Source organism: Sinocyclocheilus rhinocerous, unplaced genomic scaffold, assembly GCF_001515625.1.
Source record: "Sinocyclocheilus rhinocerous isolate Xijiao unplaced genomic scaffold, SAMN03320098_v1.1 scaffold396, whole genome shotgun sequence".
Taxonomy (NCBI): Eukaryota; Metazoa; Chordata; class Actinopteri; order Cypriniformes; family Cyprinidae; genus Sinocyclocheilus; species Sinocyclocheilus rhinocerous.
In genome coordinates this window covers 42,149-64,178 of record NW_015660913.1, presented here as the reverse complement: position 1 = coordinate 64,178, position 22,030 = coordinate 42,149, and the positions used below count along the sequence as shown (strand labels likewise).

The following is a 22,030-nucleotide window of genomic DNA, read 5'->3' as shown; positions in this document are numbered from 1 at the left end:
ATGAATACAAGTAGCTGTTTCTTGAGCATGTGGACTAATACTCCTTTTGAAATGAACACCAGAGAAACACTCTATTAGTGCACTTGAGAAAGAGAATGAGATGATTATGATGACCTGAGATGTGCTTTTGGTGCTCACCTGTGTGGATTTGAGATGTTTTTAGGAGCCACATGTCCCCAAAATCTGCTACTGTGTGGTCACAAGGACAACAGCTTTATGAAAAGACTGATTAATGTCTTATTTGATATATAAGACTCTTATTTTGTCTTGTCATGGTGTGCCATGTGACATTTCAATCATTTTATATGGCTTCAGTATTTGGTAATTGATTTTTCTGTAACATAGTGTTCAGGCTCAAATGTGTATTGATTATATAATTCTACAATTATATATATTTAAAAAAAGATCTAAACTTATATGCATCTGAGCAAGGATATGAGAGTAAAATAATGCAGGTAAACGGTGTGCTTTTGAAGTTTAATGTTTGTGTTATTATTCATTATTATTTAAATGTAAAATGAGAGGGAAAAATTGTCCTACATAAATAATTAACTTATTTGAAAGAACAGATGCTCTGGTATGCTCTGGTATGGAGGTTAAATTATGATACGTTTGTTCCCTGATTTAACAGGATGTTTTCAGGGGAGTCATGCTATAATTAATTATTCATAGTGCGGTAGAACATTGTGTGCTCTGTTTGGTTAAGTTTGAAGTTCAACTGCATTATTTGCTGTCAGTGCAGTCTAAGAAGTGAATGCATATTAGTTTCTGCAGTTCTTCATGGGAAGGCACAGATTGTAAAGAATGCAATGAAGTCAAAAGTTCAAATTTATGTGTGTCAGCATAAACTGCAGGTTTAGATGCAAGTACCAAATCGCACTGCAATAACTAGGAGGCTTCACCAGCTAAAAAGCAGAAACTGCAGTATGTTCATCTCAGAGCAGCCCTCTAGAACTTTCAGAAGTTTCATGATCTTGGGATATTCCCATGCCTCATTTGACCCCTGCGAATTATATTTAAAGGCCTGCAGTGTATGTGTAGTACTTTATAAAAGTTTTCCTAGTGAGCTATAAAACGCTGAAACTTTAGTAATTTCAGAGCAATTCTCAGAGAATATCAGATATTTTTTTCATGTAGGCTGATATTTCTGGGGAATGTATTTTTTTCCCTCAATCAGTCGTTAATTAAGAAAAAAATATATTCAGGGTTAAAACTTGGAAAATTACAATGTTTTTAGCAAGTGAAATAATGTCAGAAAGTGATGACCTTATTGTGTGACTTCACATAATGAAAATCTAAATCTAAACCTGCTCATTTTTAAAACTTTTTTTTTTGTTCTTGCATATATTATTCAGTATTATGGAAATATGCTGGGGTTATGGTCTTTTGCATATAAAGAGCATAACGAAAAGCACTGGAGAAAAGTTAGGTTCACCATATCCATTGAGCAGAAACTGTTGGGTGTCTGGCTTTTCTCCCTCCATATTCCATTCCATTTTCCCCTATCCAGTGATTTATTCCTCACCAGCCTCAGGTACTCGATGGAAATCTTGGCGCTTATTGTTGGCTGTAATATTGGCAGAACCATAAATGGAAGAAACATTACTTTATCTGTCTTTTTTTCCCTCAGTTATAAAGTTCAGTATAGTTCCAGCCTGGAGCAGAGTTATCGTATATATCTCTAGTCTGATGAGAGGTGAAGAGGTCATGTTTGTGACTATAATGTCAGCCAGCTGATTGATGCGACAATGAGTAAAGAAAGATAAAAACATTTCCATAGATGATCTGCAGTGTGAATAGGGAAATGAGCAACAGAGATAATTATGAAAATATTGCATTAACACACTTGAGTAAATTTGTTTCTTATGGCTTTAAAAACTTGGAAGTACTTCATTTGAATTAGCTTCTTGTTAGGGATGAAAGACAACATCTATTAACCTAAAACAATTTAAGAAAAATGCCCCGTCAATCAGAAACCTGACATAAACACAGCTGTCTCTTCTCATCAAACATGAGGAATATCACAACGGGTTCAAGTTCATTTCAGTGTTCATAGATAATGTAGGAGTCACATATGGCCATATGCCACAAGTCTGAATGACATTTACCCTGCAGCTTATGATGAGCCAAGACTATGGTTGGGTACTGAAACCCGGTACCTATGTAACCGGTATGTACTAGAACCGAATCAGAACGCAGGTTTCGGTGCCTCATTTCGGTGCCATGCCTGAGCGATCGATTGAAATATTTGTCCTCTGGTTCTCCGAAACGGACGTAAGAAGCATCATCACTGGCACTGCACATGAAAAATAATTTCCCGACTGAGAAAATGCACGTGAACTCAAGTCGGAAAGCTCTAATAATACAAATTCAACAAATCTTTGCAGTAATGAGAGTGTCCATGTTGTTTTCACGTTCCGACTCAGGAAATGAGAGCATCCGAGGAGCGCGTGAATGCAGTAATTACACTTGCTCTGATGGCAGCAGCTTCCGTTAACTAAGCTAAACATGCTTAAATTAAAATGCCTAACAGGGCTCTACGATTACTTTTCTTTTTAGGAGCACGTTCAAAATTTTAGGAGCACCTTCTAAACAATTATCCAAAATGTTATCAAAAAGTAGCCTTCCCATTACGAGGTGATAATTGACTCCTCTAACTTTATTAAAAGTATGTCATTGTAACACAGTTTGTAGTCACGGGAAGGAGGAGGTGGGAACCGGCGAACACTTAAAGATTTTAATAAAATAAACCAACACAAAACGAAAGTAAAGCGGCAGCCCCTCGCGGACGACTGCCGCACACAAAACACAAAATAAAATCCAGGCCTGGTCCTCTCTCATCCGACACTGTCGTCACTCCTCCCTTTTATCCTTCCGGAGCTCCTCCGTGAGACTCGAGACCGGTGAGTGGTGCAGGTGTCGCTCATCATCAATTACTCCACCGGCCACCAAATACACAACATAATGTTCTTTTTAGCAACGTCATATGACCCCTTTAAATTAAAATGCCTAAAGCTAAACTTCCCTTGTATTCACATTTCTAAACCTGTTGTCCAACAAAAGAGAACATTATAACCTTTTTACTCCACAACACCAGTCAAATGCTTCCTTCTGTGATCTGATGTGGCTTCTTGTCACAGAATGAGGCAGAAAATATGTTCCATAGGCTACTTTAAAAAGAATACATCGATTAGCAAGGGATTATAAATATACTTAATTATTATGAAAATACCAGAGATTGCTTGAACAACACAGATAAACTATATTGTCGCAGTCCAGTGTTTATTGTCTTTAGCCCTATTCGGACGGGACTAGTTTTACAAGGGGATGTTAGAGAAATTTCTGTTTCACAGACGTACTTTGAGATTTTAATCCTGTCCGAATCTGCCATGTCTGTCTTTTTCTCACACGACCTCTGTAAAATTCCAGAGCAAATTACCTACTGTTTTTCGGCAAACTCGGCGGTTCTCAGAGAAATCTAATCCTGTCCGAATGCGAATGTCTGTGATTGCCGAAATGTTTTTTCCAAAACGCATTTTCTTGTGTGTTTTGGTTAACGTGAACTACCGTACAATCTCTAGCTAACGCGCTGGTATTCAAGTTTCTGTTTTCTGTGCACCAATAATGGATGTAGATGTGTTTGTAACACGGCGAAGAAATAAAAAAATGAAATCAACAAGAAGAGCCAAATCACGTTAACTGTCGAGACTGGCTACTGTAATATCAGTTTCAGGTAAGATTACTTTCATTTCTGCACTCAATTACATAACGTGTAAATTATATAAGTTAAAACGTTTTTATTCCATTGGGTTTATTATAAGAACCCAATTCTATAAAATCATCATGTTAAATTTATGTTATTTACTTGCCATTGATCGGTCATATGACCATACGCAATCCACGCATCCTGAACACGTGATCTTCAACGCCCACATGTAAAACACAGACACTCCTACCTCAGTAATAAACACGGAGATGTTAGTCCCGTCCGAATCCGTACATGAAATCACAGACGTCGGCTGATAAGAATTGTAACTCAAATGTCGTTTGGAAAACTAGTCCCGTCCGAATAACGCTTTTGTTTTATATGTTCTGTTTACTCAGTTACAGCTATAACAACCCTCTACATTGCGAGTAAATCACTCGCATATGCGACTAAATCTTCACTCTGGCGACTAAATGATGTCTAATATTAGCCAATGGCTAATAAATTCTCAGATTTTACTCGCCAGTGTGTGAGTTGGAGGCCAAGTATAAGTTTAGCACAGATATATTTTCACTCGCCGAACACTCTCTGACTGAGCGCTTCAGAGTTTCACTCTCCACCAAGCGATCTGTGCTGTTTTTCAGTTCATCTCAATGGATGCGCAGTGCACCTGTATTTAACGTAACGTTACCGTAAATTGATATATATATATAATCAGTCTGGCGAGTAAACTAAAAAAATTACTAGCCAATGGCGATTCAATTGCCAAGGTGTCCGTAGAGGGTTGTATAATAGCGATGCCTTTGTCCATATAAGGGATTTCCTAGAGGGTCATGAGTTCAGCTACTTCTGTGATTGGATATGTGGATTTTCTGTGCGAGGGTGTCCTCTGGCGTCCAGTATGAATAAAACAGACATTGTGTGTTTATAGTGCTAATGGCCAATCCATCATTTTTTGGGGAATTTATATTTATTTATTTATGTATTTTTTAATAAGTATCGGTTCAGGCACCGGAGCCATTTTTAAAGTATCGATTTGGCACCGATATCGAAAAAATCCCAAACGATACCCAACCCTAGCCAAGACATATTGTCAGTTCTCCTCAGTCTTCAGCTGATTTGTTATTTTCTCTCTTAATTCATTCCTCTAATACACCCCTCAATCCCCGCTCTCATCAGTATACCCCACAAGTGTGAAATGCGTTAACAAATTAAGCTCGCACCTCCTGAAAAGTGACGGAAGCAGTTCTCAAGAGAAAAAGTGATAATGAGCCTAATTGATCTGGTTTCTTCGTAATGAGACGCATGTAGAAGATGTCTGTAGGTGATTGGGGTTTGAAGGAGATTGTGAGATTGTATGGCTAACCGAGAGAGAACGTTTTCTACAGTGGCCTTTTGTCAAATGTTACTTTCTGACATTTTTTTTGTCTTCAAAATATGGTTGGTTGGTCTGTATTCTCTCCAGAACACTAGTGCAGGAAAACAGGAAGAAGAGTAGTGGTCGACCGATATGGGTTTTTTGACAGCCGATGCCGATATCTTGGAAAGCAGGGTGGCCGATATAAAGCCAATATAATTTTATTTACTTTAATTCATTTGAAAATGGATTAAAAATAATTGTAATAATTTTAATCCCTGTTTCGGAACAAAGCAATCGATCTATCTCAACTAGATTCGACTAAGTCTGCAAGGTTTGTGAAATTTAATTTTCATTCATTAGTCATTCAAAGATTTGTTTAAATTATATAAATGCGTATTTGCTGAATGCTGGCGGCAAATGAGAAAGTATTATAATGTTTGCCATTCTGTTACTAATAATATAAAAGCAATCGTTATAATACTTTTTGTATACATTTTAATTCCTTTGTTTAACAGTTCTATCTGATTATTAGATATACTTCTATCCATATTAGACAGAACTGAACGACTACAGCGAACAAGAGGGAGAATGTGAGAGGTGTGCGCTCAGGCGCTGCCGTTCTCAGTGCCGTCAAAATAAAAGTCCCACCTCGAACACATCGGCCAAACAGAAAAACGTATCGGCCGATGCCGATATTTGAAAAATGCCAAATATCGGCAGATATATCGGCCTTGGCGATATATCGGTCGACCACTAAAGAAGAGTATTGCTGGGGAGATGAGAGGATAATGCTGAACGTAATGCTTGGCTTCCATTAATCTGAAAAAGACTTTTAAACCAAGGTTAATTGAGTCAGGTTTACTTCTGAGTTGTTTGTGGTGTAATTGTTGGAAAGAATGTCAAAGCCCATTAATCAGAAATGAATGGCCTTCTAAAGTTAAAGGTGCACTAAGCGATTTTTGCCAAATGATGTTGATATTTGAAAACACCAAAACAAACACGCCCATACCCCAACAGGACCTCCCCCTTATTTTGAAATCTCCGCCCCACACCTACGTACACAACCATGGCAACGACGATCGCGGAAACAAGTGAAGATGACACACAAGAATATTCAAACAAAAGCCAACACAGATAAGTTGTGTGTAACGAAGCAAAATCAACGTTACTCACCTATTAAAAAGAAACAATGCAACCTCTGCATCCGATTCCAGGCCTTCCTGCTCCTTGAATTCTCTCCACCGCTGGAAAGCTGTTTCGATATTTACGCGGGTGGGTCACCTCTTGCCTGATCGTAACCCTTTTTTTTTTTTTTTCCTCTAATATTTTCCTCTTCTTATCTCCCATCTCTCTCTATCTATAGTCGATCTGCTAATATCCGTCCTGTGCACTCAAATTGAGTGCTCTCTTCTCTCTATCATTGCAAGACACACCTCCTTACTGCTGATTGGCTACAAGTGTGTTTCGGGACTCAGTCCGACACTGTGGTCAAAAGCGTTTTTCAAAAATCACTTCTCATGGGATTCATCTCATGGGATTCAAATGGCACTTAAAGGTTCTTGCTTTTACTTGAACAAACACTTACGAGGTTTTGCAGAATAAGATAACAGGTTCATGGAAGTTTTGGGTAAGCACAATATATTGTTTACCGTTTATAATAGTTGTTTTTTTTACATTTATTTAAATTTTTGTGGAAATGCCTGTATTGGACAATGGTTCAGTTTAAAGGGGTCAATGACGTTGCTAAAAAAGAACATTATTTAGTTTTCGGCGCCTTTCTTTGCGTGAACATTTGGGCGGCGTTATGCAAATCTTCCCACATCGTGACGTAGACATGTGGGGGCGTGTTTAAACGAGGCGTTTTAGGAGGGCGTGGACGAGTCTTAACTTTTATAAAGAATATCTCTTTGGATTTGAGACTTTAGTCTTTGCAACTTTAGGGGTCTTATCTATTCACAATCAGCTTGTAACACTCCAAAGAGAAAGGAAAACTTGAAATCGCATCATATGACCCCTTTAATATTAATTTATTATTTTCATTAATTTATCAGTATCCGCCAATATTAGACTCTGTAATAATATATCTTTGTTCCATAAGCCTTTCTTTCTTTCTTTCTTTCTTTCTTTTTGGGTTGCAAAGGGGTGGGAAATTTCCGGAAACTTTCCAAAAGTTTCAGAAAATTCCTGGAAAGTTTCCAAAATTTCTGGAAAGTTTAGGAAATTTTTCCAACTTTTTTATTTTCATTTATTGGTATTGGCTAATATTAGATAATATATCAGTCATTAGCAGATTTTATTTATTTATTTATTTGTTTGTTTGTTTAATTATATTGTTTGCTAATATCAGACAATATATTGGTTAGCAACAAATAGATATTATATAGATATTGTTTATTTATTTGTTTGTCAATATCATCCACTGTTAGACAGTGTCTTGTTTCCATATCGGTTATTGGCAGATATTAGAGTATTTGATGATTAGCTTATTTTTTAAATGGTATCGTTATTGATCAGTATTATATATTTAATTTGGCATGCTCATTTTGCTTCGTAATTTTTTTTCATTTTTTTTTTCATTTATTTGAATAAAAAATGTAGAATTTCTATATCGACCATAACATGAACTATGTGATAATGTCAAATGTACGCAATAATGACCTAATTAAGCAAAGGACAGATTGGGCGGTGAAAGTGAATTAAACAAAATTGAAATAACTGGCAACATGAACCATCTATCTAGCTGCTCGTTGTGGAAAGAAATGATGCTCAACCATTTAAGATTGTATCGACGCTCTCTGAAACATCTCATACCCTCATTTACCTTAAGTATCCATTCATCCTGCTTAATGTTCTGTATTGTTTTGTTTCTGTAGCACAAAGCGGCTGTTTGATGTCGATAAGCCAATACAGTGAAGGCAAGGAGATGGAGATGAGTATTGGGGGAGGAAGCGAATATGGGACGACTCTTCAAGCTCCTTAAGAGCTGGGAGGATCTGGCTTCAATTAACTCCTTTAATTAAAGTACTTGTCATATTGCAGTGGTGATTCAGCATGGCGGTGAAGGGTTCATCTCCTCTAGAATGTAAATGTGAAGGTGCCTGGGACCTCTGGAGAACACGGCTAAATATGGATCCGCCAAGGTCCACCTAATGGAGTGGATGCATGGATCCTCTAGCTGTACGTAGTGCTCCCACAAGCTCCATGAGTGACAGATTGTTTTCCACCTGTCTGTGAGCAGCAAAAAATAGTGCAGACCATGAGAAGAGGGTGGATAGAGAGACAAAGACAAATAGCGACAGAGCCATTCGTAGTCAGGCTGAGAGGAAAGGTAATGGGGAACGGTGAGAGATAGAAAGAGGAAGAAACAGAGCATGAAAGTGAGATTGAGTGAGTCTCTCAGCAATGGTCAATGTGTCAATGATGCCCTTTTGCATCTAATCAAATCAGCGGCTAAACCTTGTTTTGGAGTTTATTAGAATTTAGACACACTGCTTTGTGGAGGAAAGAACAATAAAATAAACTGATGTACAAATAATGCAATTCTGGCCGTGGCCTCCAAGGCTGAATGCTTTTTGAAAGAGTCAGGATTAGGTAGCGGCTGAAGCCCGTAGCCTCCTTCCTAACTCGTGCTTCGGCAGTGAAGATAACATTTGAATAATTAATCTGTGAGTCTGTAGGGCCGAGCGAGTGAGCAAGAGAGTGGGAGAATAAAAAGATGAAAGAGGAACATTTGACCGGCAACTAAGGGGAGAAGTAAAAGCAGGAAAGGGGAAACAAAGAAAATATCCCAGAGAATAAAGAAAACTGGGCAAAAGGTCTCGACACTGTTTGCTTCCTCCATCTGGGTCTCAATATCCAATTAAAATTTAATTGCAAACAGTTGGCTGAAATATGGATTAATTTGTGATGCTCTGATTATTGGTAGAAACCTGCTCAGAATGATGGCTTTTGATGTTATTCTTTCAGCTAATAAACCTGTTTTTTTTAAGAACATTGCCTCTTGTTCGTCACTCTTTCTTTATCATGTGAGCAGAAATAAGTGCCTGTCATTAGTATTAGTCTAGTTTACCAAGAACAAGGATGTAACAGTTTGGTTAAAGACCAGTGTGGGTGTTTGTTTATTCTTCAAATGCACTTTAAATATCTTTGAGCGCATGACATTTTAGCTGTGGGTAGTGAGCTGCCTAGACAGCATTTTAAAGTCATGATTAACAGAAGTAGCAACAGGATCTTTCTTTCATATTGCGATGAAGATCTGATAGAAATGGTTTATCGAAAAGAAAAAAGCAAGATGTGAACTTGGTTCTATCCATCGGTTGTTGATTGGATGGAGGCAGATCTGAATGTTTCAGACTGATTAAATTATTGGAGAAGTTTGACATTTGACACCAGAGAGAAGTCTGTGAAGTTATGAGATTTTGATTTCAAATTACAAGGTCAAAAAAAGAAGAAAAAAAAACGTGCACAATTGAATCATTAAGACCAATAACAAATTTTATTATTATTAATTGGCAAATTTTATTTTCATACTGACTTTATGGCATCACAAGAAAATTCTTGGCCGAAGCCGGATAAAATGAAACACTGGGCCGAAGGCTGAAAAAACCGAACACGTTTTTTTCGCGTTTTTCACCACGTATTTTGCCAATTTTTTTCACCGTTGAATAAATTAAATGGCCAAAATTTGCCTTTTACGGTTTTGTCTTGCTTTTCAAAGAAAAAAATAAATTACAAAACAACAATTTAATAATATTTATTTAACACTGAACATTTTTTTACATTCTAGCAGGCATTATACCAACAAATCACAATTTAACTTAAAATTAATAAGTAAAATAATATTTTGTTGGCCATTTTCGAGACCCCTTTTTAAATCAGGCATGTATTTTTTACTCTACAAATAAGTCTTCTTTTAGAACATATTACAGATCCCAATTTGAACACTGTGAATATTATAAATGTATTAATAGAGCTGCTGTAATTATCATCATTATTATTGTCTTACATTTGTATTTTATTTTACAGAACAACAGTCAAATTACAATACTAGGATTTATGAATGTTGATGGAGTTCTTGCTTTTTCTTAGCTTTTTTTTTAGCGGAAAGCCACAGGAAGACGTCAGTGCTTCTTTTTGTTGACGACAGCAGATTTATAAATGATTCTCATTACGAATTTGGGAAGATGTTTGTCGCACGTATCACACTGTCACATGCCTTGTAAAAAAATCATAAAAATGTTACTGTGCAACTGAAGAGTAACACTGCTTCAGCGCAGATTTTCCTCGCGCTTTGGGTTTTGAATCCTGATTAACAAGCAGATATCGCCACAAGCTTGTGCAGCACTGTCAGAATACATGCAGTTTGTGCGTGTATTAGAAAACATAACATTCTGCAATTTATTTACTAATTGTTTAAGGCAATTTTGTGATTTCAGTTATCATATGGTAAGCAGCAACAACCACCCCTTCGTCTTCTCATCGAAGACGCGATGCAGTACTAAACGGTCTCTCGCTTTCGGTGCTTGTAATGATTTTTGCATGTTTCTCGGACACTTTTAAATGCATCCACACTGCTGACATGTTTGCTGCGTTATAAAGAGTGCAGGCCTCTGACTATACGCTGGTTGCTATTTGATCACGTCACGTCATTGTTCGGTACAATTTATTTGGTCTTTTCACTTATTTACACCAAAAATGCTTTTTTTGTTGCTATTTTCGGCCGAATAAGTTTGGTTGCCGAACATTCAGTGCATCCCTAGTTGCTTGTATCGTGCATATAGAAGGCAATCCCAAAGAGCATTGTAGGGCTGCACGATAAATCGAAATGGAATCGAGATCGCAATTCTATCTTTCAGTGAAGCACAGTTCTGTGATTAGTAGTAAATCTCCATCCGAAGGCCAGTGGGCGCTCTCGCGCTGAAACTCCAAATAGGCCTCGCAGAAGAAACCCAGAAAATGCCTATCGCTGCAGCTGAATAAACAGAACATTTAGCTGCTTTTATTGATTCAACGTGACTAATAAACACACGACTACGGCAATATACGGTTTATCTGAGTTCTTATTATTATAATTTTCATTAAAATAAAGTATATTTATAATGCAATGCCTTTATCACTTTTTTCAGAATATTTCAGAATCGCGCAATAAAATCGTCTGCGGTTTTTTTTGTGTAACTTGTCAGTGAACTACGGCTGTGTTGTAGTAAATTCTGCTCCATCTGAAAGCACGTGATGATGAGTTCCTGCTGATTACAGAACCGGCATTACTAACAAAATGCGCATGACAATCGCATTCGATTAATCGTGCAGCCCTAGAGCATTGCAATGAGCATGCATATTAAGAAATGCTATCCGAGAACGCCAGTATTTTACCTATATTAGCTTAGCAACATTCTAACATCAAACTCCATTGGAATCAATTGAGTTCAGACTGTATGTGATTCTCAGGAGCACAATTTGTGTCTATTAAAATAAAGCTAAAATAAAATATAAATATTAGATGTAAGCTAGATCAACATTTCTAAATTTCTAAGGGTTTAAGTGCTAAAACTGAAACTAAATAGACGTATTAAAAAATAATTAACCAAAAATAAAATAACTTTAAGGCCTATACTGTAAACGGATGCACCTTTAGCAAGGACATGAAGATAGAGTACACAGTCAAAAATAAGTTGTTTCAAACGAGAGTCCATGGCACACCAAAAACAACAACAAGAAATTACTTGAATCATTCCATCATTGCTTTTTGATCACCACCAAGCTTTTTAAGTACCATCTAGACCAGTGTTTCCCAACCTTTTTTTAGTCGCGGCACCCTTTGGAAATTTTAACAAACTTGTGGCACCCTACAAAATTAATTTTGTCACAATATTTGAATTTCTAACTTTGATATGATAATTTGAAAAGTATAGATATTCAGTACAACAGGGAAGAACTGCAGAATATAATGTCATACAGATATTTTTAATATTATAAAACATTTTTGTCAATCAGAGCGTCACACCACGTGAAAGTGAAACCTGAGCGGTGAACTAATTTTCGGCAGCCGAAATTTCGGTGCATCTCTAATTATTGGCGACATCAGAAATGGATATTATATAATAGATGCTTTTTTGAACATTTTAGCAATTTAAAAATATTAAAAAAGGATTTTTACACGGCACCCCTGCTCTTGGCAGACGGCACCCCGGTTGGGAAACACTGATCTAGACCATCAGAAACCAGCCCGGAGATTCATGGTCTTTTTCAGGAGGATTAAATACTGACGTCAAGGCCAACATTATTGCGGTCTGTCTATGGAGATTCCCGAACTCTGAGAACTGAGTGATGACTGTGAGGTGTAAGCTCTTGTGGTAATAAGTGTCAAGCCATTTACTCAAATTTGCTCCCCATCATCAGTCAAAGAGTGTGAAATGAAACACACATTTTCAAATCCCGAACTATTACACGGATTAAGCGAGACAATGTCACGTTTTTTTGTCCGTCCGTCGACCCGGGCCTCAACAGGTTTATTTTGTCTTGATGTTTTTTTGTGTAGAGCATACGTTTAAGAGGCCTACTGAGGGAAAGGGTTGTTTGGGAACACTTGATGAATGTAAGAGAGGCCGTAGAGGACGAACTGTTGGGATTGTCGGTATTTTAGTCACAAGGGTTGTCATGTGTTGCGTTGTGTGCATATTTATGACAAGTGCCCAGAGCAGGGTATGTGACGGGGGAGTGCAGATGGTCATTAGCCGCAATGTTTAAAAGCTCCACAGCCATTTAGGACCATTTATCCCCTAGTGATGAGTTTTGCCACTGTGCTCACCCATCGATAACTCATCATTCCATCCTTTTTTTCCCCAGGCTTTTTATGGCCCTAAAATTTCTCTGCCTGATCAGCACTGTATTATATCACTGCTTCTCCACTCTAAATAATTTAGCCCGCGCTACTATTTTTCTTCTCGCTCAACCTCATTCCCCTTCAGTATTTGTACCTTGTATTATATTCTCTGTTAATTTTCATTTATTTATCTTTTCCTCTCTCTCTCTTTCCACTGACATGGTGACTCTGTGGTGGTTTTTCTATGTCTGTTCTAATGTATGCTCATGGTAGCTGTGCTTGTATCTTTTTTGTGTTCCCAAGATCTGTTTTTTTAATGGTTTACCGTGTATTCAAAGTCTGAAATGAAGTAGCATTTGAAAGACAGAACTCTGAAAAGCATGCGGCTGAGATGTCACATCAAGAACTTCCGACTGAGCCTCAGGACAAATGACTCAGCGCGTTAGTTAAAACGTTGGCTAAACAGAAATAACGGCTTAATTGTTTGAGAAAAGGAATATCGCTGTAGATTGAAATTAGAAGTGAATAAAACAGGAAGAGCTGTTTTTGCTCCCACTACATCAGCATTTTTGTGCAGTGGGGGCAGTAGGAGGGCATAGGAAGTCTGTTGAGTATGGAACTTCCTGTTATTTAAGCGAAGAGACGGTACTCTGGACCAGGTGGTCGTGTCGTGTCTGGTTAGCACAGACAGTTATCACAAATGTTTCATTATATTGTAGTTGTTTTGTTTGTGGCTCTTTATTTAATTTTTTATATAAATTCGTTTTTTGTTTATTTGTGGTTTTATGTATGCTTTTATTACTGCTAGGGATGTAACGATATTATCAATATCCAATATCCATATTAAAATGGTCACATGATGATAAGAAACGATAGGTCTTCTGGGCAAAAAGAGTAGTTTTTTAAAAATATATTTAAGCTTCTTATTCTAACATAAAAGGTCTTTAAACTAAAACCGAAAGCACAACATGGCTTAATCCCTGCATCAAGTCTGTTTTCGCTGCTTGTTTCAAAGGGAAGCGTGCAGGTCATCATTCAGGCGATCAGCTCGTGATCCAGTGTTTTCTGCGCCTCAGAACGGCTCTGTTTACAGCACTCCATTACTGCATGTGCTGTGAGTTTAGTGCGCGTTTAGGAACACAATGGCCACCAGTTTATTTTCACGGCAGATATGAATTGCTGACAGCAAGCGGTTTAAATGCAGTCCAAATTCAAAATATCTCTTTCAGGTGTAGAAATTAGGAAAGAAGTATTGTAATATACATACTATAGTGTAAAGCAAAAATAATATGAATAATATATATTAATTTAATTTATTTTACAGTGCAATTGTTTTACTATTTTTATTATTATATTCTAATTTGTTTGGCTTCCTAAAACACCAGTATAAATGTAATTTAAACTGAGACATTAGCCTATATCACAAAAATTGAGTCCCATAGTTCAGGTTCAAGTCAATTTACTGACTTTTTTTTCTGACTTACGTTTTCTTAGTTAAGAACATGGGATGGAGCTCTTAATTTTGAACCCTCAAAAGTGCTTTAGATAGAAGAATTTAACTTTAAAATGTAAAAATTTTTTTTTTTTTCAAATTCTTCATTTCTTTTTTTTCTTTTTAAATATCACAATAAATATCGTATCGTGGACTTCATATCGCAATTTTATCGTTCGTGAGATTTTGATATTGTTACATCCCTAATTACTTAATTACTGAATTTTATTCATTTATTTTTAATTAGCTTTTTTATTATTTATTTATTTGCATGCTTGCTTATGAGTTGGTAAATAAAGTAAACAATGCAGTATGCATGTGCCAGCCATGCAACTGACTTTGAGATAAATCAGAATTCATCTCAGGTATTCATCTGATCCTTGATCTGGAACATTTGTTCTCCTGAAGTATAATGGAGCTAATATGTGATATTGTAGCATTTTTTAAAATAAAGATATTAATGTAAAAGCTATTTAACTATTCTTATATTCTCAAGGTTTAAAATATAAATGTTTAGATAATTAAGATATACTGTAATTGGGCACCGTAACTCATACCTCCCACAGTATTTGAAACCAGTAAGTGCTATTAGTGCTGACATTGTTTGTGCTGACATGATCTGAACCAAACCAAACAGACTAATGAGGTATTGCCATGGAGATGATATCTGATTTGTGCACTTTACACAGTACAGACCTTTCTAGATATCTTTCACTACCACTGCAGACAGATTAAAAGGAGGTCTTCCCTTTTGGGTTCTCCCAATTGTGATTTATGTCTCAGAAAGCCTGTAGACATGAAAGATCCTATCCCCCTTGGACCCCAAAGTCAATTCTTTGGCTGATACAAAAAATTACACTCTATTTATGGGTACTCTTCTATCCTGTGCCTGATTAGACATTATATAAAATCAATTTAAAGTACAGTAATTAATGTTTGAATGAGAATAAATTAAATGTATAGACATATATAGCCAAAGTCAAAAAATAATTAATTCCCCTTTCTTTTTTTAGTTGGTCTTCAGTTAGCAAGCTAGCTTACTAGCTTAGCATAGTGCTACCTGGTTAAAAGGCTTTTTGATTAGCTACAAGAAGATATCAAGCTCTGTATTCGAACAGACATTAAGAAAGGGTGGATAGAATCTCGTACTACACGGTAATGCAGTTCCTCGCAGATGTTTCTAGCAGATGGCCTAGGCCTCGGTTGACGTGTGTGTTTGCTTTCCACTCTCTGTGTACTCTTAAGTCAGATAAATTACAGTAATACAGTCTCAAGCACAAAACCACTCATTGTACATATTATGAGCCATGATAGACTTGCGCTATCCACCCATCATGGTAGCGGTGCAAAAATAGCTCCAGTGGCTGGGAGAGAGGTGTTTGAGTGGAAATGTGTGTGGGTAAGCAGAATGGAGAAGCATGTGTTCATGAAGGTTGGGAATAATGGCAGGAGAGGATAATTGGACAGCTTTTACCCTGGACGTTAGCCACTCTGAGGTGCTCCAGTGGGTGCATAACTGCTGCCACCCAGGAATGCTCCGAGTCCTTGAAGACAAGAGAGTTACGGCAGTGATTGTGTTGGATGCAGCAGTCTGCGCTGAGAACACCATCAATCCAGTTCACCTCGCCTCGTACCTCTGGCCTACAGGTGAACTTTGTGAATGAGGATCTCTCCATCCGTGGAGAACCCTGCAAAGAAGACCCCAATTATTTATGGACATTTCACATAGAGCTTTAGATGAGCCTGCAGATTTCCAACCTTCCCACAAAGAAACAAGCTGTCGATTCATTCACTTCAGATCCCAGTTACACCGGAATATGTCATAGGATTGATAGATGCATGCACACATAAGGTATTCCTCGCTCACCCTTGCTCTTTCTCTATATTTTATCCCCTAATGTTTTCTCTCTGCTTGCCTGACAGAATCCTGCCCCTGCATCCGTTTTCCCCTCTCTGTCTTTCCTCTCTCCAGGGTGTCCTTCTTCCTGCTGGAATATGGCTGCATCAGCGATTCCCACCTTCATCCTTTGAATGAGATTAGTGAAAGGCCAGCCTGCTTTAGTTTGATGCTGTTAATGTGTTGTTTTAAAAAAAAAAACAAGCAGGTGGTTTTGTTCGCATTTGTTTTATCAACTCGTTCCATAGGTGTTTATAGATGCAGAGTCTTTCAAAGTATTTAAACTTTTAGAAATGTGTAACCTATAGGGCTGGGCAAAAAAAAACTATTTTTCGATATATCGTTTTTTAAAATGTGGTTTTTGCAGCGTTGAGTAATGTATCACAGACATATCTCACGAATCCTTTCATAAGCAAAATGAGAGATTCATTGCGCAGTGTAGAGAAAAATCGAATCGAATATCGAATCGAAAATCGAAATCGAATCGAATTGAGAGCTTGAAAATCGAATCGAATTGGAACGTCTGAATCGATACCCAGCCCTAGTAACCTAGCACTTTGTTGCATCCAGTTTGAAAGGGAAAACATTACTTTAATTCTTGCTGCCTACCTTTTTTTTTGTCTAATAACATTTTAGTTGACATGAATGCAAAATTAAATCAAATTTTCAAATCGATTATATTTAAAAATGTCATCTTATTTGGTTTTTGAAAATTCCGAAACTTTTGAACACACTCTTGTCAGGACACACTCTATTTTTTTTTTTAAAGCAGATTAAATGCTTTTATTGAGTAAAGATGCATCACAAGTGATCAAAGACATTTATAATGTTGTGAGATTTCTATTCTAAATAAATTGTTCTTTTTAACTAAATCTAGTAGTCAAAGAATCCTGAAAAAAAGTATCAGTTTTCACAAAAATATTAAGCCACATAAATGTTTTCCATATTGAGAATAAGAAAAGTCATTCAGCCTTGCTATTACAGCAAAAAAAAAAAAAAAATAATATATATATATATATATTTTAATAATTTTGATTAACTTTCATTTAATTTTATTAATGCAGCCTGGGTGATCATAAGAGACTTATTTTAAAAAGTTTGTGTAGTAGCAAACATTCATTTGAGTTGTGTGTATTCTGTTGAGAAAGTGTATTGAGAATTATATATTTTTGTCATGTCCAACTGTCCGACTATATGCAATTCACATTGGCATGCTTGCCTTTGTATCCTTGGAACATGTGCAGATACAGTATTAGCTTCCATGATTATTGGAGCCCTTGTCTGAAATCCAAATAGTACCATCCATGCTAATGTGGCCAGTTTAATGTTTACCCCAATTGTAGTTTAGTGCTGAGAGCTGTGGTGTGGGACACAGAGCACTGGTAGCTCTCTGATGTGTGGTGACGGTGGTTGGACGGCGAGGTTCATTATTCATGGCCTGACATTCCATTTAATCACATTTTATTATGAAGCAGTGCAGGACTCAGTAAATCAGCCTGTGCTTGGAGCTCCTGAAGGCTGGAGGAGGGCGGATGGGGTGTTTACGGATGCCTTTAATCAGGAGAATTTCTACAGTGACACCCCCTTCATAGCACACACACACACACACACACACACACATTTTGAGCACACACTCATGCTGGTACTCACGCTAAACGACATGTATGCAAATATACACACACTTATATTATCAGCAGACTGCATGCAAATACAGACTTTATGCATACACACAAACAGAAAAACACTGAAGCGCATACACACAGACTTCGAAGTCCAATCTGTCTTTCCTCCCTCTTCATTGAACTCTGTAAAGCACCACATGTTCTCCTTCTCCAGTTCTGTATTTTTCTCTTCCCTCTTCCTTCTCCGGCATCCCTGCTCTCTTCCCAAAGGAGCACCTGGGATAATTGGAGAGGGAAGTGCTCCTTTTTCTAATTGAGAATCTGGACTAGATGCTGCAGTACTCATCCATGTGGAAATGTCTCCTAATGGAGGCCGCCTCTGGCCTCAGCACACTCCACCGCTTCCTGCCCAGACCTGCCTCATTTGGGCAATCTTTAGTTCATCTGTTGTGGTATCACGCTAGTACCTTTTTCTTACCTTCCTGGCCTGGAGGTGAACTTAAGTGATGATCTCCTGTTTGGTCTAAAAATGGGAGAAGTATTTGTGTATTTTATGTCTTTTCAGAGGCAAACCAGGAAGCAAGAACATTGCGGAATCTTTAAAAAAATAATAGCATTCTGTTTTAATGGAATAGTTCACCCAAAAAAATTTACTTTTTCTTGAAGTTCTGCATAATGATTTTTGGAAAAAGTTTACTTTGTGTTCTAGTATGACCCCTTTAATTATAAAGTGTGTAATATCTGCTCCGCTTGTTTAATGAATAAAGAATAAAAATAACAATAATCATTTAGTTGATAATTATTTAGTTTACATACAGTAATACTAATAGTTGTTTAAATCAGGTTTTCTAAACATTCTCCTGCCTGCCATTGGTTGGATGAACATTAACCACCCAAACTCACTGAGCAATGTTTTGATAGCACGCTTTCTGAGGACATTAGGCTGGGATTCGAAAATGTGTTTTTACTTTAAACAATGGCTTTCTGGGTATAAAGCGATTTTTGTAGTATTTAGATATAATTGTCTAAGTCATCCACTTCCTGCCTACAGTTCAGCTCATTATGTAAAATGGCAGAAGCAGCATGCAATGTTGTTGTTGTTGTTGTTGTTTTTTGCACGAGAGGAAATGGCGGAAGGCAGTGACAGCGCTCGCGAGATTTTTCAGCCATCTAAGAGAACCAAATCGGTGGTCTGGTCGTATTTTGGCTTTTACAAGAGTCCTGAAGGCAATTTAATCGAGGACGGTCACCCTGTCTGCTGATCTTGCAAGAAGAAAGTAGCTGCAAAAGGTGGAAACGCATCAAATTTAAAATTTAAATAATTGTCTAAGTCATCCACTTCCTGCCTACAGTTCAGCTCAATTAGTATTTCTAACAAAGATTATGTAAAATGGCTTAGGTTGCAGCCTGTGACCGGTCGGTGTGTTTGAGCTAATGGAGATTAGATGACAGCTCTGGGATCTGACTAAAAAGGCAAACTGACGCGAGCCCTGGAACATGAACGCTCAGAGCGATGCCTGTAGCTAAAGCTGCATCACACAGTTTAACATCCTGCTCTGCTGACACCCTGGAGGACTATATGGGCCATAGTGGTACTATGGGGAAATGCGAACACGTTCGCGTAGTTGTTGAGCACACCTGGCAGCTGGAGGCTCCGTTTTGCTCTAATCTACCCAATAAAAAAATAGCCCTCAGGATGCATTCTTACAGTAGGCTACAGATTACTCCACTCTGTTGCAGTTATTAGTGCATCAAAACAATACATTGCCTTAATGAAAGTTATGAACATGTTTATAAATGCAAGCATGTGTTTCAGTATTATGATGTATGGTTCAGTTACATATGTGACCCTTTTTCGAAATTGAGATTAATACACCATCTGAAAGCTGAATAAATAAGTTTTCCGTTGATGTATGGTTTGTTAGGATAGGACAATATTTGGCCAAGATACAACTATTTGAAAATCTGAAATCTGAGGGTGCAAAAAAAAATCAAAATATTGAGAAAATTGCCTTTAAAGCTGTCCAAATGAAGTCCTTAGCAATGCAGATTACTAATAAAAAATTAAGTTTTGATATATTTATGGTAGGACATTTACAAAATATCTACATTGATCTTTACTAAAAAGAAACATTACTTACTCAACAAATTGATCTCCTCCACTGGATGAAGCAGCGCGTCGCATCTGGTTCTTTTTCTGAGGTAAATTCTGGCTTATTCCTCTCAGTGAGCACGTTTACATGCACACCAGTAAGCTGATAACTCACAAATATCAGCTTATTAAAATAACCAGTTTTCCCCGTTTACATGCACATCAGTAACCTGACAACACAAGTAAGCTGCGTTTACATGACTTTATTAATAAATCAGGTTGTTTTCCTTTAGTGACGTCAAAATATAATCATTTGTGTATCTGACTCTGATTATTCCATATGTTTGTCAGTTGTGATGTTAAATAAAGCTTGCAACATGTCAGTGCGAAATTTACAGCTCATATTATTCTCTCATGCAGTTATATAGCGGCGTTTTGACTGAACCGCTTCTACTTCTGCTGCACGAGATGAGAACACTTTAATCATTTTCTGATTATCATGAAAGAGCTTTTATGATATATTTCCTTCTTTCTTTACTACAAAACTTTTGCTCTGTCTAGATGCGCTTAAATCTGCACTAACGATGCGTTCCTGTCACGTATCATGCACACTTCAATAAACCGACAGAACGATTTCTTCGATTTCAGAATCGCACAATAAAATCGTCTGCGATTTTTTTTTCGTAACTTGTCAGTGAACTACGGCAATGTGTAGTAAATGCTGCTCCATCTGAAAGCACGTGATGATGATTTACTGCTGATTACAGAACCGGCTTTTTTAACAAAATGCGCATGACAATCGCATTCGATTAATCGTGCAGCCCTACCGACAGAAAGTGGGTTATTGCGTTTACATACCGCGCAAAATCGGGATAAGAGGCAAAAAACTACCTGTGTCGAACAGTTTATGCTTACGCCGTTTATGACCTTACTCCGATAAAAGAAAACGGATTACTGCGTTTACATGACCACATGCATTTTCGGCTTATTATGCATAATTGGCTTAAGAACGTGCATGTAAACGCGCTCACTGTGTCGTCTTCTGAGGTAAATTCTGGTTTATTCCTGTCAGCGCATCATCTTCCAGAAACGAACAGTAGCCGCGATTAGGGCTGTCGCGATAACCGCAATATCGCAATACCGCGCTATTGACGAGCAAACCGCAGAGGAATGCAAAAACTGCAGCAACCGCGATTACTCATCAAATTGATCTTCTGCTCCACTGGATGAAGCAGTGCGTCGCATCTGGTTCTTCTTCTGAAGTAAATCCTGGCTAATTCCTCTCAGCGCGTTTTCTTCTGAGGTAAATTCTGTGTTATTCCACTCAGCGCGTCGTCTTCCAGAAGACAGCCCTAGCCACGATGAACTTGACTATCCTCACACTTTGTTTACGATGGGCATTGCCGTTTACATGTGTGCGCATCTCACGCATTTTTCTTACACCCTTTATATTTTATTAATATATTAATAAATAGCATTGTTTTTGGGGCAGTAGCACCAAGTGACTTTTTTTTTTTTTTAAACCTGAACTAAACTTGCCTTGTCATTCATATAATCTTATATAAAAAAATCATCAATATTTATTAGTAGAGAAAATAAAATATTTAAATGTGTAAAACATACATTTATGTGTGTGATATATATCTGAAGTATTATGTAATATATATACTTTTTACTTTATATTTATGTACTTTTTTAACCCTTGTGTGGTGTTCATATTTGTGTTACTCAGCCAGTGTTCGTGTTTCTGGTGGACCCTCTGCAGTTTTGGGTTTTGAATTCAACCCAATCAAAAATTATATGTTAAAATACTCAGCAGATGTTTACTTCATCCCAATTACAAGCAATATAAACAGCAAATATGGTAAAAATTTGCCCTTTACCTTTGTTACATCACATTTATGAATTAAAGTGCTACAACCTTGTGCGGGAATGGCAGGGGCAGAAACACAAAACTCACACTTACACTCACATTCTTACAGACTCTCTCTCTCTCTCTCACTCACACACACACACACACACACACACACACACAAACA

At 37.4% G+C, this 22,030-nt stretch overlaps 1 protein-coding gene across 1 annotated transcript in view; it reads left to right on the top strand.

Moving 5' to 3' along the window:
- The window catches only part of LOC107726137 (CUB and sushi domain-containing protein 2-like), a 51,724-nt gene that overhangs the window by 28,595 nt on the left and 1,099 nt on the right, over window positions 1-22,030 (top strand). The gene's annotated exons all lie outside the window — the stretch shown is intronic.